Source organism: Neofelis nebulosa, chromosome 3 (assembly GCF_028018385.1).
Source record: "Neofelis nebulosa isolate mNeoNeb1 chromosome 3, mNeoNeb1.pri, whole genome shotgun sequence".
Lineage (NCBI taxonomy): Eukaryota > Metazoa > Chordata > Mammalia > Carnivora > Felidae > Neofelis > Neofelis nebulosa.
The window spans coordinates 136,992,771-137,006,670 of NC_080784.1; the positions used below are offsets into that span (position 1 = coordinate 136,992,771).

At 38.5% G+C, this 13,900-nt stretch overlaps 1 pseudogene; it reads left to right on the forward strand.

Annotated features, from left to right (window-relative positions):
* Window positions 1–11,872: 11,872 nt before the first annotated feature.
* LOC131506018 (ADP-ribosylation factor-like protein 5A) lies at window positions 11,873–13,130 on the forward strand (annotated as a pseudogene).
* The last annotated feature ends 770 nt before the right edge of the window (window positions 13,131–13,900 follow it).

Genomic DNA, 13,900 nt, shown 5'->3' on the forward strand with positions numbered 1-13,900 from the left:
TTTAAAATAAGATATGTACATGTACTAAAGGATCAAAATTTAATAAAATTAATAATTTTTGTGCTTCATCAAGGACATTCTTAAGTAAAATTGGGCATTTTTTTTAAACTGCAGTTTGGCACCATTGTCTTATTCATGCTAAGTCACCAATAATTTTACCCACAATTGCTCTTCCACTATCAGTGCACATGTCAACATAGTTAAAAAGGCAATAATGTCTTTTTTTTTCCATTGAGGTATTTTTGACACATAGGTATTACATCCCTAGAAAAAGAATCTCATGATCTTTCCCTCCTGTGTGTTTCCGTCTGGTTTCTTCATGGTCCATGATGCCAGCTAAGGTTATCAGTACAATGAAACCAAACTGGCAGGATGACAGCAGATTATTCTGCCATTTTTCTAGATCTTTTGAGTTGTACATAAAATCTGGGGCTGATCACTCCACACTTATTTAATCTGCCTGTGAGTTTCCCAACAATTTTCCCAACTCTATGATCATCAATGATTTAAAATTTGCTTCATCATTCACACTGTGCTTCATCATTACAGTTAGGAACCAGACAATGACTTTGGAATGTGGCCTAATAAGAACCTGTCACTTGCCTCTCTTTTCAACACTGTTAATGCTCCTGAGGGTATCTGCCAGGACATTCATGCACACCATTATGGTGGCACGAAGAGATAGTGGAAAGAGGAATAATGTCTTAATATTATTACGAAAATGATTTTGATTTCATTGACCCTTTGAAAGGGTCTTGAAGACTTCAGGCATTGACAGGTCATATTTTGAAAATCACTGATCTATCCTAATTTTTCATAGCACCTCAAACTTAAATTGTACATACCTTGACTGAAAACCCTTCCCCTAAAATTCAGTAACCCTACTACATTTCCCACTTTGAAGAGTTATACCACAATCCAGTTATCCATTGAAGTCTAGAAATAACACCAGAAATAATGCGAAAAAATAATCTCTTTTGTCTTCCGTTTATACCCATATTCATCCTGCCAACTTCTCTCAGTAAAATAGCTTTTATCCATTACATCTATCACCCCACTATACTTTTCCACTTTTATGGTCATGATGTAGTTCCACAGAATCTCTTGTCCATAACATTACTATAGTCTACTAACAATTACCCCCTCTTCCAGTCTTGCCCCATCCCTTCCCAATATCAACCTTCCATACTGCCATTGAAGTGATGTTTCTAAAATTCAAATCATTTTCTCCAGTCTATTTTGCCTTGACAAGCGCAGTAGAATAATACACAAAGTCCTGCCTGATTTATGCCTGCTTACCTTTATAGCTGAATCTTTAACTCACTTACCTACACACACATACATGCATACTACACTCCAACCACAGGATACTTCCTACTTTCCCGCCCTAAACCCCTGATACATTCCTATTTACTTAAGACTCATGCATATCCTCACCCAAACAAAACTGATTATCTGCTCTTTTTTTTTTTACTTTTTACCTTTTTTTAATATGAAATTTATTGTCAAATTGGTTTCCATACAGCACCCAGTGCTCATCCCAACAAGTGCCCTCCTCAATGCCTATCACCCACTTTCCCGTCCCTCCCATCCACCCCCACCCCCCCATCAACCCTCAGTTTGTTCTCAGTTTTTAAGAGTCTCTTATGTTTTGGCTCCCTTCCTCTCTAACCTTTTTTTTTTTCTTCCCCTCCCCCATGGACTTCTGTTAAGTTTCTCAGGATCCATGTAAGAGTGAAAACATATGGTATCTGTCTTTCTCTGTATGACTTATTTCACTTAGCATCACACTCTCCAGTTCCATCCATGTTGCTACAAAAGGCCATATTTTATTCTTTCTCATTGCCACATAGTATTCCATTGTGTATATAAACCACAATTTCTTTATCCATTCATCAGTTGATGGACATTTAGGCTCTTTCCATAATTTGGCTATTGTTGAGAGTGCTGCTATAAACATTGGGGTACAAGTGCCCCTATGCATCAGTACTTCTGTACCCCTTGGGTAAATTCCCAGCAGTGCTATTGCTGGGTCACAGGGTAGATCTATTTTTAATTTTTTGAGGCTCTTAAAGATGTAAAAAAGGAAAAGAAGCCAGCCATGAGAAAAATGGGGAAGAAGAGCCTTTCCAGAAGAACACATACAAAGGAAAGAACATGTGCAAAGGCACAATGGATTCCCCAAAATGTTAATAATGGAAATTTTGATTGAAGACATGATTACCTTATAATCATATTATTTCAGGATTTTGTTACATGCAGTTGTTACATTTTTGGTAATAGTTTTTCACTAGTTTCATGTACAATTCTTAACAACATTTACTATAATAGAGATCTACTCAGCAGGAGTGCCTTAATTTCATTTTTGAAAATAGTAATTATAAGAATACAAGATATCATAATATACTGATCTAGCTTTTTATAAAAGGTTGTTTTTAAAAATAAGATTTGGATAAGTTTCTTAGATTTTTTTCAAATGTCCTCATCTTGACCAGAATTAAACCACACATACCACTAATGTAAGATTTAAGCAAAATGGACACCTCAGTACAATTCACGAGAAAAAGACATTATTTCTGTACAGAAAAGAAATATCTATTTAAGCAGTGCCAAAATGTCCTCCTTATTTTGTGTTGTCTTCACTCTTAAGGACAATGGGATCCATTTGCATTTATTTTATTTATTTTTTTTTTTATTAAAATTTTTTTTTCAACGTTTTTTATTTATTTTTGGGACAGAGAGAGACATAGCATGAACGGGGGAGGGGCAGAGAGAGAGGGAGACACAGAATCGGAAACAGGCTCCAGGCTCTGAGCCATCAGCCCAGAGCCTGACGCGGGGCTCGAACTCACTGACCGTGAGATCGTGGCCTGGCTAAAGTCGGACGCTTAACCGACTGCGCCACCCAGGCGCCCCCATTTGCATTTATTTAAGCAAATTCTGCTGTTCCCTTGTCTATGGTTAATGAATGTGTCAGAGAATCTGACTGTCAGCTTTTGTTTTTAACACCAGGATGAAGTAATAGCCAGGCATTTAATTTTGTCACACTTACAGTGAATTCCTCTAGAAAAGTCCTATATGTTGGGATACTGGATTGTATTATTCATCATACTATTAACAAGAAAGATTGATTAATTTTAATTTTAATTCTTATCCATTGCTTACAGTGAATTGAGTATTACATCTACTGATCATAAAATTACAAACTCTGTATTCACCTTATAGAGTAAATGTTTTCTGAGGGAGAGGGAAAGGGAGGGGAATACATCCATAATTACTCACGTAAGAAGGTAAAATATTGAGCACCTTGGCTTTGGCTGATACCAAATTTTCAGAGGAAGAGAAGAGTTGCTTTGTCTACATTTTTTTTTAAAAGAAAGACAGATTTGCTTCTTGATTAGTTTTGTTTGTTTGTTTTTTTGTTGTTGTTGTCTTCCTGGCTTGCTTGCTTATTCCTGAAAGGGAATTGCAAGAAGGAGAGAAGGGAAGAGAAGAGTCCAATAGGGCAAGAAAGGCTGCAATGAGAAGTTCTTCACAGTGTCAAGGCAAAAGGTAAATGTTTTTTTTTTCAATTAGTTCTACGTTGACAATTAAAATCATGTGTGTCACGGGGCATCTCTGTGGTTCAGCCAGTTAAGCATTAGACTCTTGATTTCGGCTTAGGTCATGATCTCACAGTTTGTGGGATCGAGCCCCACATCAGTCTCAGCATTGGCAGCGCAGAGCCTGCTTGGGATTCTCTCTCTCCCTCTCTCTCTATGCTCCTTCCCCACTTGTGCACACACACTCTCTCTCTCTTTCTTTCAATATAAATAAATAAACATTTTTTAAAAAATCAAGTATGTTGCAATAATGTAAAAACCCTTTTTTGACTCCTCCATTAAATTCTCAGTGAGTTCTATTTGCTAATCCATGTTTTGTGGGATGATTGTGGGGTAAAACTAAAGAAATGCACATTTCATGAAATAACATGTTAGAGGAATCAGAAGGAGGTAAAAAGCTATTGCAATATAAGACCCTTGAAAATTAGCATAAATCTAAGTACGGCCTTTATATTTGCACAAGCCATAGTTTTTTCAACGTTTTTTTTTTTTTTTTTTTTTTTTTATTTATTTTTGGGACAGAGAGAGACAGAGCATGAACAGGGGAGGGGCAGAGAGAGAGGGAGACACAGAATCGGAAACAGGCTCCAGGCTCCGAGCCGTCAGCCCAGAGCCTGACGCGGGGCTCGAACTCACAGACCGCGAGATCGTGACCTGGCTGAAGTCGGACGCTTAACCGACTGCGCCACCCAGGCGCCCCAAGCCATAGTTTTAGTAAGCTTTGGATCCAGGTATACCTATTTGGTCTTGAACCTCACTTTTGACTATTTATTAGCTACATTGCCTTGGGTAAGTGAGTTCATTTCTCAGAGTCTCCATTTTCTTATCTTTAATAAACATAATGACAGTGCCACATTATGTACCTGGCACTTAGTAAGCACCCATTATCTGTTAGTTATATAAACTTTATAAATTTTTTTTTCAACGTTTTTTATTTATTTTTGGGACAGAGAGAGACAGAGCATGAATGGGGAAGGGGCAGAGACAGAGGGAGACACAGAATCGGAAACAGGCTCCAGGCTCCGAGCCATCAGCCCAGAGCCTGACGCGGGGCTCGAACTCACGGACCGCGAGATCGTGACCTGGCTGAAGTCGGACGCTTAACCGACTGCGCCACCCAGGCGCCCCAATAAACTTTAAATTGCTTAGCAAATGGATTCGCTAAGAGCTAAGGCTCTCAAAGCCCTAGCACCACTGACTGAAAAATATAAACACTTTATTAAAGAAGGATTTTTGAAATCATGCGAAATTTCTTTGAAAATCAAGTCTGTCTTGTAAGGCAGTCCCATCATGACTGTCAGTGCCACATGGAAGGGCCTATGATGTTCCAAGGATCTCTTCCTCTCAATTCCTGCTGCACAGTTATTTGGGTATTACAGAGATTATAGGAATGACATAAGAGGGAAGGGTTGGTTTGCCCAAGACCAATTGCCACAGACTGGCCACTCAAAGAGAAATTTTTAGGGCACCAGGAAAACAACTGGGACCAGGGGCTAAAGCAACCCCCATAGAACATTGAGTTGGTAAATCAGGCCCATGGGCCACCAAAGCATGGAACTGCCACCACAAGGCCTGGATCAGGCCTAGGGCAAGGTTGATATTCTCCCAACCTGATATTGAGGTGGAAAAATGGGGCCAGGGAACAAATATGTACTAGGTGATCTTTATTATACCCCTGATTATGTCAGGATAGGGGCTGGTTTTCCCTAAGCAGGTAGTTTATAAACTCACAGCCAGGTTCCCTCTCCTGGAGTCTGATGTCTGGTGCTGTTAGATCTGTTTTTTTGTCCCAGTGTGCAAGGGAGACCAGGGTGCCCACTCCTATTACTATTCCTATCCCTGTGTCTATCACTCAACATTGTTCCAAAGAACTTGAGATGTGTGTACTGCCTAATCATTCACCATTGTCTTTTTGTAAGGGCTCCAAGGAGTCCTTCACTCTTTGGATATTTTTTTCTATAATAGTAGATCTAGCATTAATTGAGGATTCCATCTGCCGATCATAAAGAGGAAGGCAAACCTAACCCAGTGAGAGAGAATATGAAGTTGGTGGCTGACAGCTTACTAGACAATTTTGCACAGTAGACCGTCTGATGGGATTAAATTCAGAAGAAAAAGTAGATGCTGCTTTCCAATTACTAGCCTTGAACTTTTGTTTTCACTGAAGCACTTCCACCTCCTGCATGTCTTCTCTCAATGGTCTTGTCTAAAGACATGACCATTGCTTTAATTAGCTCCTTTTTTTCTATTTCTTCTTATTAAGGTAACCCATCTTAGCAGTACATGGCTAGTCATTCCTTCTCATAATTTTGCTAAGAGAAAGTGCTGAAAAGTTTTAAGAGTCCGTTTATAAATGATGTTAACAAAAAAAAAAAAAAAACCAGAGAAGCCTGACTAGTAAAGGCTATTGCTCTACACAGTATTTTTAGGGGTTCTAGATTATGCCCAATGTGGCTCAACTTATAAACAAGAAAAGAATTTCCCAACCCTAAGAAAGTAATAATTACAGACAGATTGTACATGTTTTAGGACATAAAGAGTTCTAAAAGGGATGTACAAACAAAGTGAGAGAGCACTAGCTGAGATCTAAGAGGCATCTGTGCCAATTAAAGGGGGCTAGGGAGAGGCAGGAATAATAGGCTACTTGACCTAAACGCATAAATTCATACTTCTGCCGTACCAAGAAGATGGTGACTTCTCTCATCCACTGGGAGTCAAATGTTATATGCTGAGGCTAGAAGTACAGGTTCTTAAATAAACATTCTCACGTGTCTTGAATTTGAATTTTTCCATGTATTCTTCCTTCATACCCAAAACCCTGGATGAATCACTGTGGAGGCATAGTAGGGTCAATGTGAATATTACAGCACTAATGTCACCCTGTCCTTTTGTTTCTTCAGGGGCAGGTTGAGCTCCTGGCCAATAACAGGTTAGGCCAAATAGAACTAATGTGGGCAAACAATCCCAAAACTTCAATGTGATTCCCAAAGGCCTCTGAGCACCGGGACCTTTTCAAGTGTATCCCATGGAAGCAAGTCTGCCATAGCATAGGCCCAAAAAAAACCCTAAAGTGGATCTTTGTGGAAACTCTAAAAAAAAATTATCTTCAAAACATATAATGCAGATGATTTGAAATGCCTCTGGACACTCCTAAAGTAAATCAAATTTTATCCCAAGGTTTACAGAGAAAGGATCTAGGGTTTTACCCTATGTTGTCTTTGATTCCATAACTTCACAAGGTATTCTGTTTGAAAGACACAAGTCTTTATTCAATTTTCTTCCTTCTACCCTCCCTCCTCCTCCCTTTACTTTTCCCCTCAAAACTCTATTCACAGTTTACTACTCAGGAGATAAGTGTACAATAATGATATGGATGTATAAGATAATGTTCTAAGAGCCATTTGTTTTCAATATATCACATGAGGTCATCTCCGACATGCCTCACAAATATGAAGAGTAACGCAAAGAGGAAACCCCAAGTTTCCTCGCTGACACCAAAGCTTCAGTATCTGCAAATAGGTTGATGACTTCACATCTATATCTTTAGCTCAGAACCCTCCACTGGCTTCAGGTACATATATTCAATTTTAGAGTGCATATGCCATTGCCATTTTACCTGGACATGTCCAAAACAAAACATCATCTGTCCCCAAAAAGCCTGGGTTGTTTTTTATTCTGCATTTCCCATCTTATGTATTAGCATCATCAACCTCCTAGTTCATCCAGGGATGTAGAAGAAATACCAAAGACATCATTTGACATCTCTCTAACCTGTTCCTTCTCCTCTACTTCTGCCATCACTGCTTAGATTAAAATCTGCATCTCTTTTCTCCTGGATACTGAGGCACTGTCATAATTAGCTGGCCTTCCCTCAAGCTGTGCTGCTTCTACCTCTTTTCCTAATTGCTGCCAGAATGATGTTCCTAACTATAAATATCATTTCTCACCTCTGCTTGAAAACCATTTTGTAAATCCCTATAATTTTCACATTCAAGTTCAAAATTCTTCACTTATATGCAAAGCTCTTCATAACAGGCGCCTACCTACTCCAACCTCATCCATCACTCCTTCACATTCTTCTTCTCCTTAGCCCCACATCAGTGGATTTATAACTATTTAAACAGATACATCTCCACTCAAATGCTTATTCTTTCTTTTTTCAAGCTAATTCCTACCTACTTTTTCAAAATTCAAATCAAAGGCAGCCTACTTCTGGAACCATTCCAGAATCCTTGATCCCATTTGATCTATGTTGTCACTGAGCAGGCCTCTATTGTAGCCCTTATCCCGTAGGACTGGCATAGTTGATTCACAAATCTGTCTCTCCCATTAGACCATAGGCTCCTTCAGGCCTCAATCATACCTGTCTCACTTTATCTCCCCAGTGTCTAGAATACCCTGGAAAACTCATTCTTTAAAACAGAGCTGATGAATGAATTGTTGAAAGAAGGGATACAACACATGTGCTGCACTCAGCAAAATGCTTCAACTTTGCAAAACATTCTCCACTCCAGGCAAACATTCATGAAAAATTTATATGACAGTTTAGGCCAGGTTTCTTTTCCCTAAGGAGACAACAGCATTTAAGAGACATAAGAAGAATCTTTATCAAGATTTTAGAAAGGGCAGAGAAAGAAAGAGAAGTATTTCAATTAATATATATGAAGTCCAGAAAATTTAATATAACAGACCACAGGGAAGAAATAAGCACAAAAAATAATAAAGCAGAATACTTTTTAAAAATTTTTTAATGTTTATTTATTTTTAAATAAATGACAGAGAATGGCAGAGCATGAGCAGGGGAGGGGCAGAGAGAGAGGGAGACACAGAATCCGAAGCACGGTCCAGGCTCCGAGGTGATAGCACAGAGCCCGATGTGGGGCTCGAAATCATGAACCATGAGATCATGATCTGAGCCAAAGTTGGACACCCAGCCGACTGAGACACCCAGGTGCCCCTGAAGCAGAATACTTTTTAAAATAATCTTCAGGGGCACCTGGGTGGCTCAGTCGGTTAAGCATCCAACTTTTGATTTCGGCTCAGGTCATGATCTCACAGTTTGTGGATTCGAGTCTCATGTCAGGGTCTGCACTGACAGCTTTGAGCCTACTTGGGATTCTCTTTCTGCTCCTCCCCCACGCATGTGCACCCACACTCTCTGTCTCTGCCTCTCTCTCTCAAAAATAAACATTTTTAAAATAAATTAATTAATTAAATAATCTTAATTTATACTTCCATATCCCTCCTCTCAGTTGCATAAACACAATATAACTAACATTCAAAAGAATTAGAAACTTTGAGGGGAAAAGAATGAAAATGCAAGTCACTACTTTACAAGACTAAAAAAAAAAATGTCCCTAAGGAGAGCTCATCAACCCATGTGGGATAAAATAAATGGAAGTTTTTGGTTCTCAATGTAAGCTTTGGAACTCTCTGTGAAGCACTGGCACTAACATTTTCTTCCTAGTGATAAATGGAACCTCAGGGACATCTCCTAAAAAACTATCAACATAAGTACATTTTACAGTAGCAGAGCAAGTTTCACTATTAGCCCTTACTTAGGTAGATGAAGGAGTTTCAAGATTACAGTTACTACCTTAAGAGTGACCCAGGCAACAAACGCCTTCCATAATAGCAGAGTCCAAAGGATTCCCATTCAATGCATACCCAATTATTTTGTCAGGTGTAACAATTTTCAGATAACTAAACTGCTTTCATTTAAAAATATTTACTCACCATATAAAGAAAATGTCTTTGAATGAAGCCATTTCCCTGTAAATTATTTCAATCCAAGAGCAGCAGGAAGAGTTATCAAATAATACACATGTTGAGAAAAAGAATACTGCTGAAGTCATTGTGGGGACAGCTAACAACTACCCTCAATTGTTACCAATTGTTACTATCCTTATTGTTACCAATAAGTTGATTTACCCAGTACTAAAATCCAACAGTGAAATGAATCTCATCATAAATTTGTGGCACGAACAGAAATTAATATTACACCTTAAAAGGTAACCACATACCGGGGCACCTGGTGCCTAGGTCAGTTAAGTGTTGGACTCTTGATTTCAGCTCAGGTCATGATCTCATGATCATGGGATGGAGCCCCGAGTAGTATGGAGCCTGCTTAAGATTCTCTCTCTCCCTCTATGCCTCTCCCACCCTAAAAAAAAATAGTTAATCATACAGTGGATATATGGGAAACCTGTACTTTCTGCTCAAGTTTGCTCTGAATCTAAAACTGCTCTAAAAAATAAAGTCTATTTAAAACAAAGAAAAGAAAACTTGACCATGTATTAAGTTTTCATTTTGTCAAAATGTTACTTTGTGTGGTGAATAAAATGCTCTCCAGCAATGCAAACAATGGGATAGCTAAACTATAATAATTCAATTCCATCTCTCCCATTTGAGGTCTTTGGATGCTTACATTCTATTTTCTAAACCATAAAGACAAAAAAAAAAAAATTTTCCAAACTCACCTCTTGAAAGAGTAGGCAAATTTTCCTATTTCTAGATCAGTACACCTTCATTTACAAACAAGTACACCCCAAAATCAACAAAAGAAACAAATGGCTGGGCCTCTGAGAGCACATCCATAGAGTTCTTCCAATGCCTTTCACTATTGAAACAAGGCAACCTTGTATTAGAATGCAAAATGGAAACCCGGCCCACAGCAGTGAAGTTCCCCAAAGCCTTTTCCAGTGATTCTTGTTGGAGCATGAAAATTCTCAGGCAATTTGCTTACCACCTTATAGATCGATTATACTATTTATCTTTGATAGAGAGGTGTGCATGTGTATATATGCGTATGCTTGTGTGCATCTTGTAGAAAGGGTATAGTTATCTACCAAACAATCAGAATAAATCCACACCTTTGGAGAAACATTGGAGATCTATTCTGGATCATTCTGTGGGACCTGGAATGTCACAGGTGACAATGAACTCTCTCAGATGTTATCCTTTTCCAGAGAAGTGTTGGAAAGTACTTTAGAGAAGGAGAAATGAACTGCTGGAGGAATCAGGATAGGAATAGGTTCTGGTGTGAAACCAGTTCCTATGGTTAGGAGAAGAGGTTTCTACAAAGATGTTCAGAGAACATCACTGTTCAGAGAAAAATCACTCTCAAGAAAGAATTTAATACACACAAGCAATGGAGAAAGGCTCCATTTGAAAGACTGAGTATCTTAAATGGTTCTTCCTTGACCATGGAAAAGTTCTATTTTATAATATAGCTTCAATTTTCTACCATCTACCTGGAACTCAACACAGTTACTCAAATCTTTCAGTAAAGTAATAAACCCATGGAGTTTGATGTGATATTGATGTAGAGCATCAAGGGCTTGTCTTTCCGAGGGAGTTTTCATGGAGGCAGCAGCAACTCACTGAAGGGATTATGTCTAGACATGGCAGAAGGGGACCAGCAGGGGAGGAAGAGGTGGCCAACCTACAATTCAGAAGCAGCAAGAAATGGTACCTGGTACCAATGAGCAATAGTCTGCCAACACTTCAGTACACAGTGAGACCCTCCACCCACTCATCCTTTGGCCACAGAAAGTATCAAAATATTGCAAAGCCAAGGCATGATTTTCAGCTCAGATGCTGACAAGAAAGTGACAATATTAACTGAAATGGAGCATAAAAAAGTCCTGCCTTCTGTGCCTGCCCTCCAAGGACAATGCAGCTGACTCTGAGAACATTGACGCAGAATGGACCCTTGTGGTTAGAAAGGGAGTGGCAAAGCCAGGCAAGCTGACCATAGCTGTTCCTCTGCAAACAAACAAAACCACCAGTCAAGATTTTCAGAGAGAAGTGTGGCATTCTATGGAAATCAATAAGTAAAGATTTTGTACTTGGGGAGATCAAGGTGTAAGATAAGGGACATGTGGTAAATAGTAAACCCCAATACAAGAATACAGCCATGGAGAGACTCTGCTCTCAGTTGCCATCAATCTCCTTTTCTGTACATAATAGAACCCAAGGTTTAGCTAAAAGGCAGTATTTCCTAGCCTTCATTAGAGCAGGCAGTTGTCTTGTGACTAATTCTAGAGAATAAAATAAAAACAGAAGTATTGAGTGGGACTTCTGGGAAGGTTGATTAAAAGTAGCTCTCTCCTGGGGCCTCACATACAGCAGGGCGTCCTGGGCTTCAGCTTCCTCCGGTTCCCAGGAAGCAAGCTGGCCACGAGCTGGAGCTCGGGAGCAGCAGCAGCAGGGGATGATGCCCCGGGCGTGTTCCTTTCCTCCCTTCAGTCTGAGCCAGGGGAGGCCAGGCGGCCAGGGTGGCTGGAGGGGGGTCCGCTGCCCAAGAATGGGAATTCTCTTCACCAGGATATGGAGACTGTTCAATCACCAGGAGCACAAAGTTATCATTGTTGGGCTGGATAATGCAGGGAAAACTACCATCCTTTACCAATTTTCTATGAATGAAGTTGTACATACATCACCTACAATTGAAAGTAATATCGAAGAAATAATGATTAATAAAACATGTTTCTTAATGTGGGATATTGGTGGTCAAGAATCTCTTCATTCTTCCTGGAACACTTACTGTACTAACACAGAGTTTGTAATTGTTGTTGTAGACAGTACAGACAGAGAAAGAATTTCTGTAACTAGAGAAGAACTCTATAAAATGTTAGCCCATGAGGACCTAAGGAAATCTGGATTGCTGATTTTTGCTAATAAACAAGATGTTAAAGAATGAATGACTGTAGCAGAAATCTCCCAGTTTTTGAAATTAACTTCTATTAAAGATCACCAATGGCATATCCAAGCATGCTGTGCTTTTATTGGCGAGGGATTATGCCAAGGACTTGAATGAATGATGTCACAATTTAAGATTAGATGATCCCTGCTGACCTCTTCTCATAGACTTTGTATAAACTAAGTGCTGGACTTTATCTGGAAGCTGCAAAAATTAATGGTTTAGATATATTTATAATAAACTGATTTAAACTTTTTCTATAAGAAAAATTAAGACCACTTATTTGAGAACAAAGATGAAGTCTCACTTTCCAATCTGCTTTCTCATTAGTCCCTTCCAAAGCAAGGTCTTTAAAGCTGTGATTGCCATTTTTCTCATAATGAATCCTCTCAGGACATTGTGCAGCCTGTGGTAAGCACAAAGGGAGAGGAAGACATTTTTAACTTTAAGAGCTTTATTGTCAGTGTAAACCACCTTAGTTGAATGTTGTTCTCTTGTTCCATTAAGTCAGAATACAAATCAGCACAGATATTCAGTTTCCAATATTTTAAAATGTAAGGTTACTTATGAAAAGTATTTTGCATTAGGTTGTGTATCTATTGTGTATATTCCTCAAGTTCAAGTTTATGGCTTTGATTTATGTTCTAAAGAAAAGCGAATAACACAAAAGGTAATATTATCCTTAGTTATAACCATAATGAGACGAGTACTGGCAGCGGTGTTAAGTGCCATTTTGTGCTTTCCCCTGTGTTCTCTTTATTGTACTAACCAACCCCCAAAATCATTGAGCTTCTCTGAAAGAAAGAAAGAAAGAAAGAAAGAAAGAAAGAAAGAAAGAAAGAAAGAAAGAAAGAAAGAAAGGAAGGAAGAAAGGAAGAAAGAAAGAAAGAAAGAAAAGAAGAAAGCTCGACATTTGTACCTGTTTTTTTTTGTTGATCACATTACGTATATGAAAACATGTAATCTGAGTGGAGTATCTGCAAATTTTTGGCTTAGTGTTACAAATGGACAGAATTTCACATCGAGCAATTCTTGTTCCCTTTATTGGATCTATGCCATCTAAATTACTGAGAAAACTGTTAATCCATTAATCGGTCAATCATTAATTGCGATTAAATTATCAAGTGATTTTTTTTCCAGCATTAATTGGAAGCTGTTGTGTAAAATATGCCTACCCAGAGAAGTATCATCCTATAAATATTATAAAATAATTGACCTAGAGTCTTCTTAGGTATTGAATCATACAAGCATTTAGAGTGAGTTTGAGATGAAAAGTACTTATTTTCTAAGCAACAAATGTTATTTCTTAATTTGAAAATTTCTTATTTCTGGAGTTGGGATAGTTTGAGATTTTTTTGTTTCTACACTTTTTTCTTTTTCACTTATCACTAACCAACGTGAATGCATTGACAACTATAAAATACAATTCTTTTAATGCTTTTAAGAGTTTGGTCTAAAAGTTGATCAACACATGACAAATTATTTTTACAAAGAACTAACTTGGCCCCGAATATCTTATGTTTGATTAGGGTATTTTGTTTTTCACTGAAAATGGAAAGATATGAAGGTTGAAGGTATTTTTATTGTAATTGTA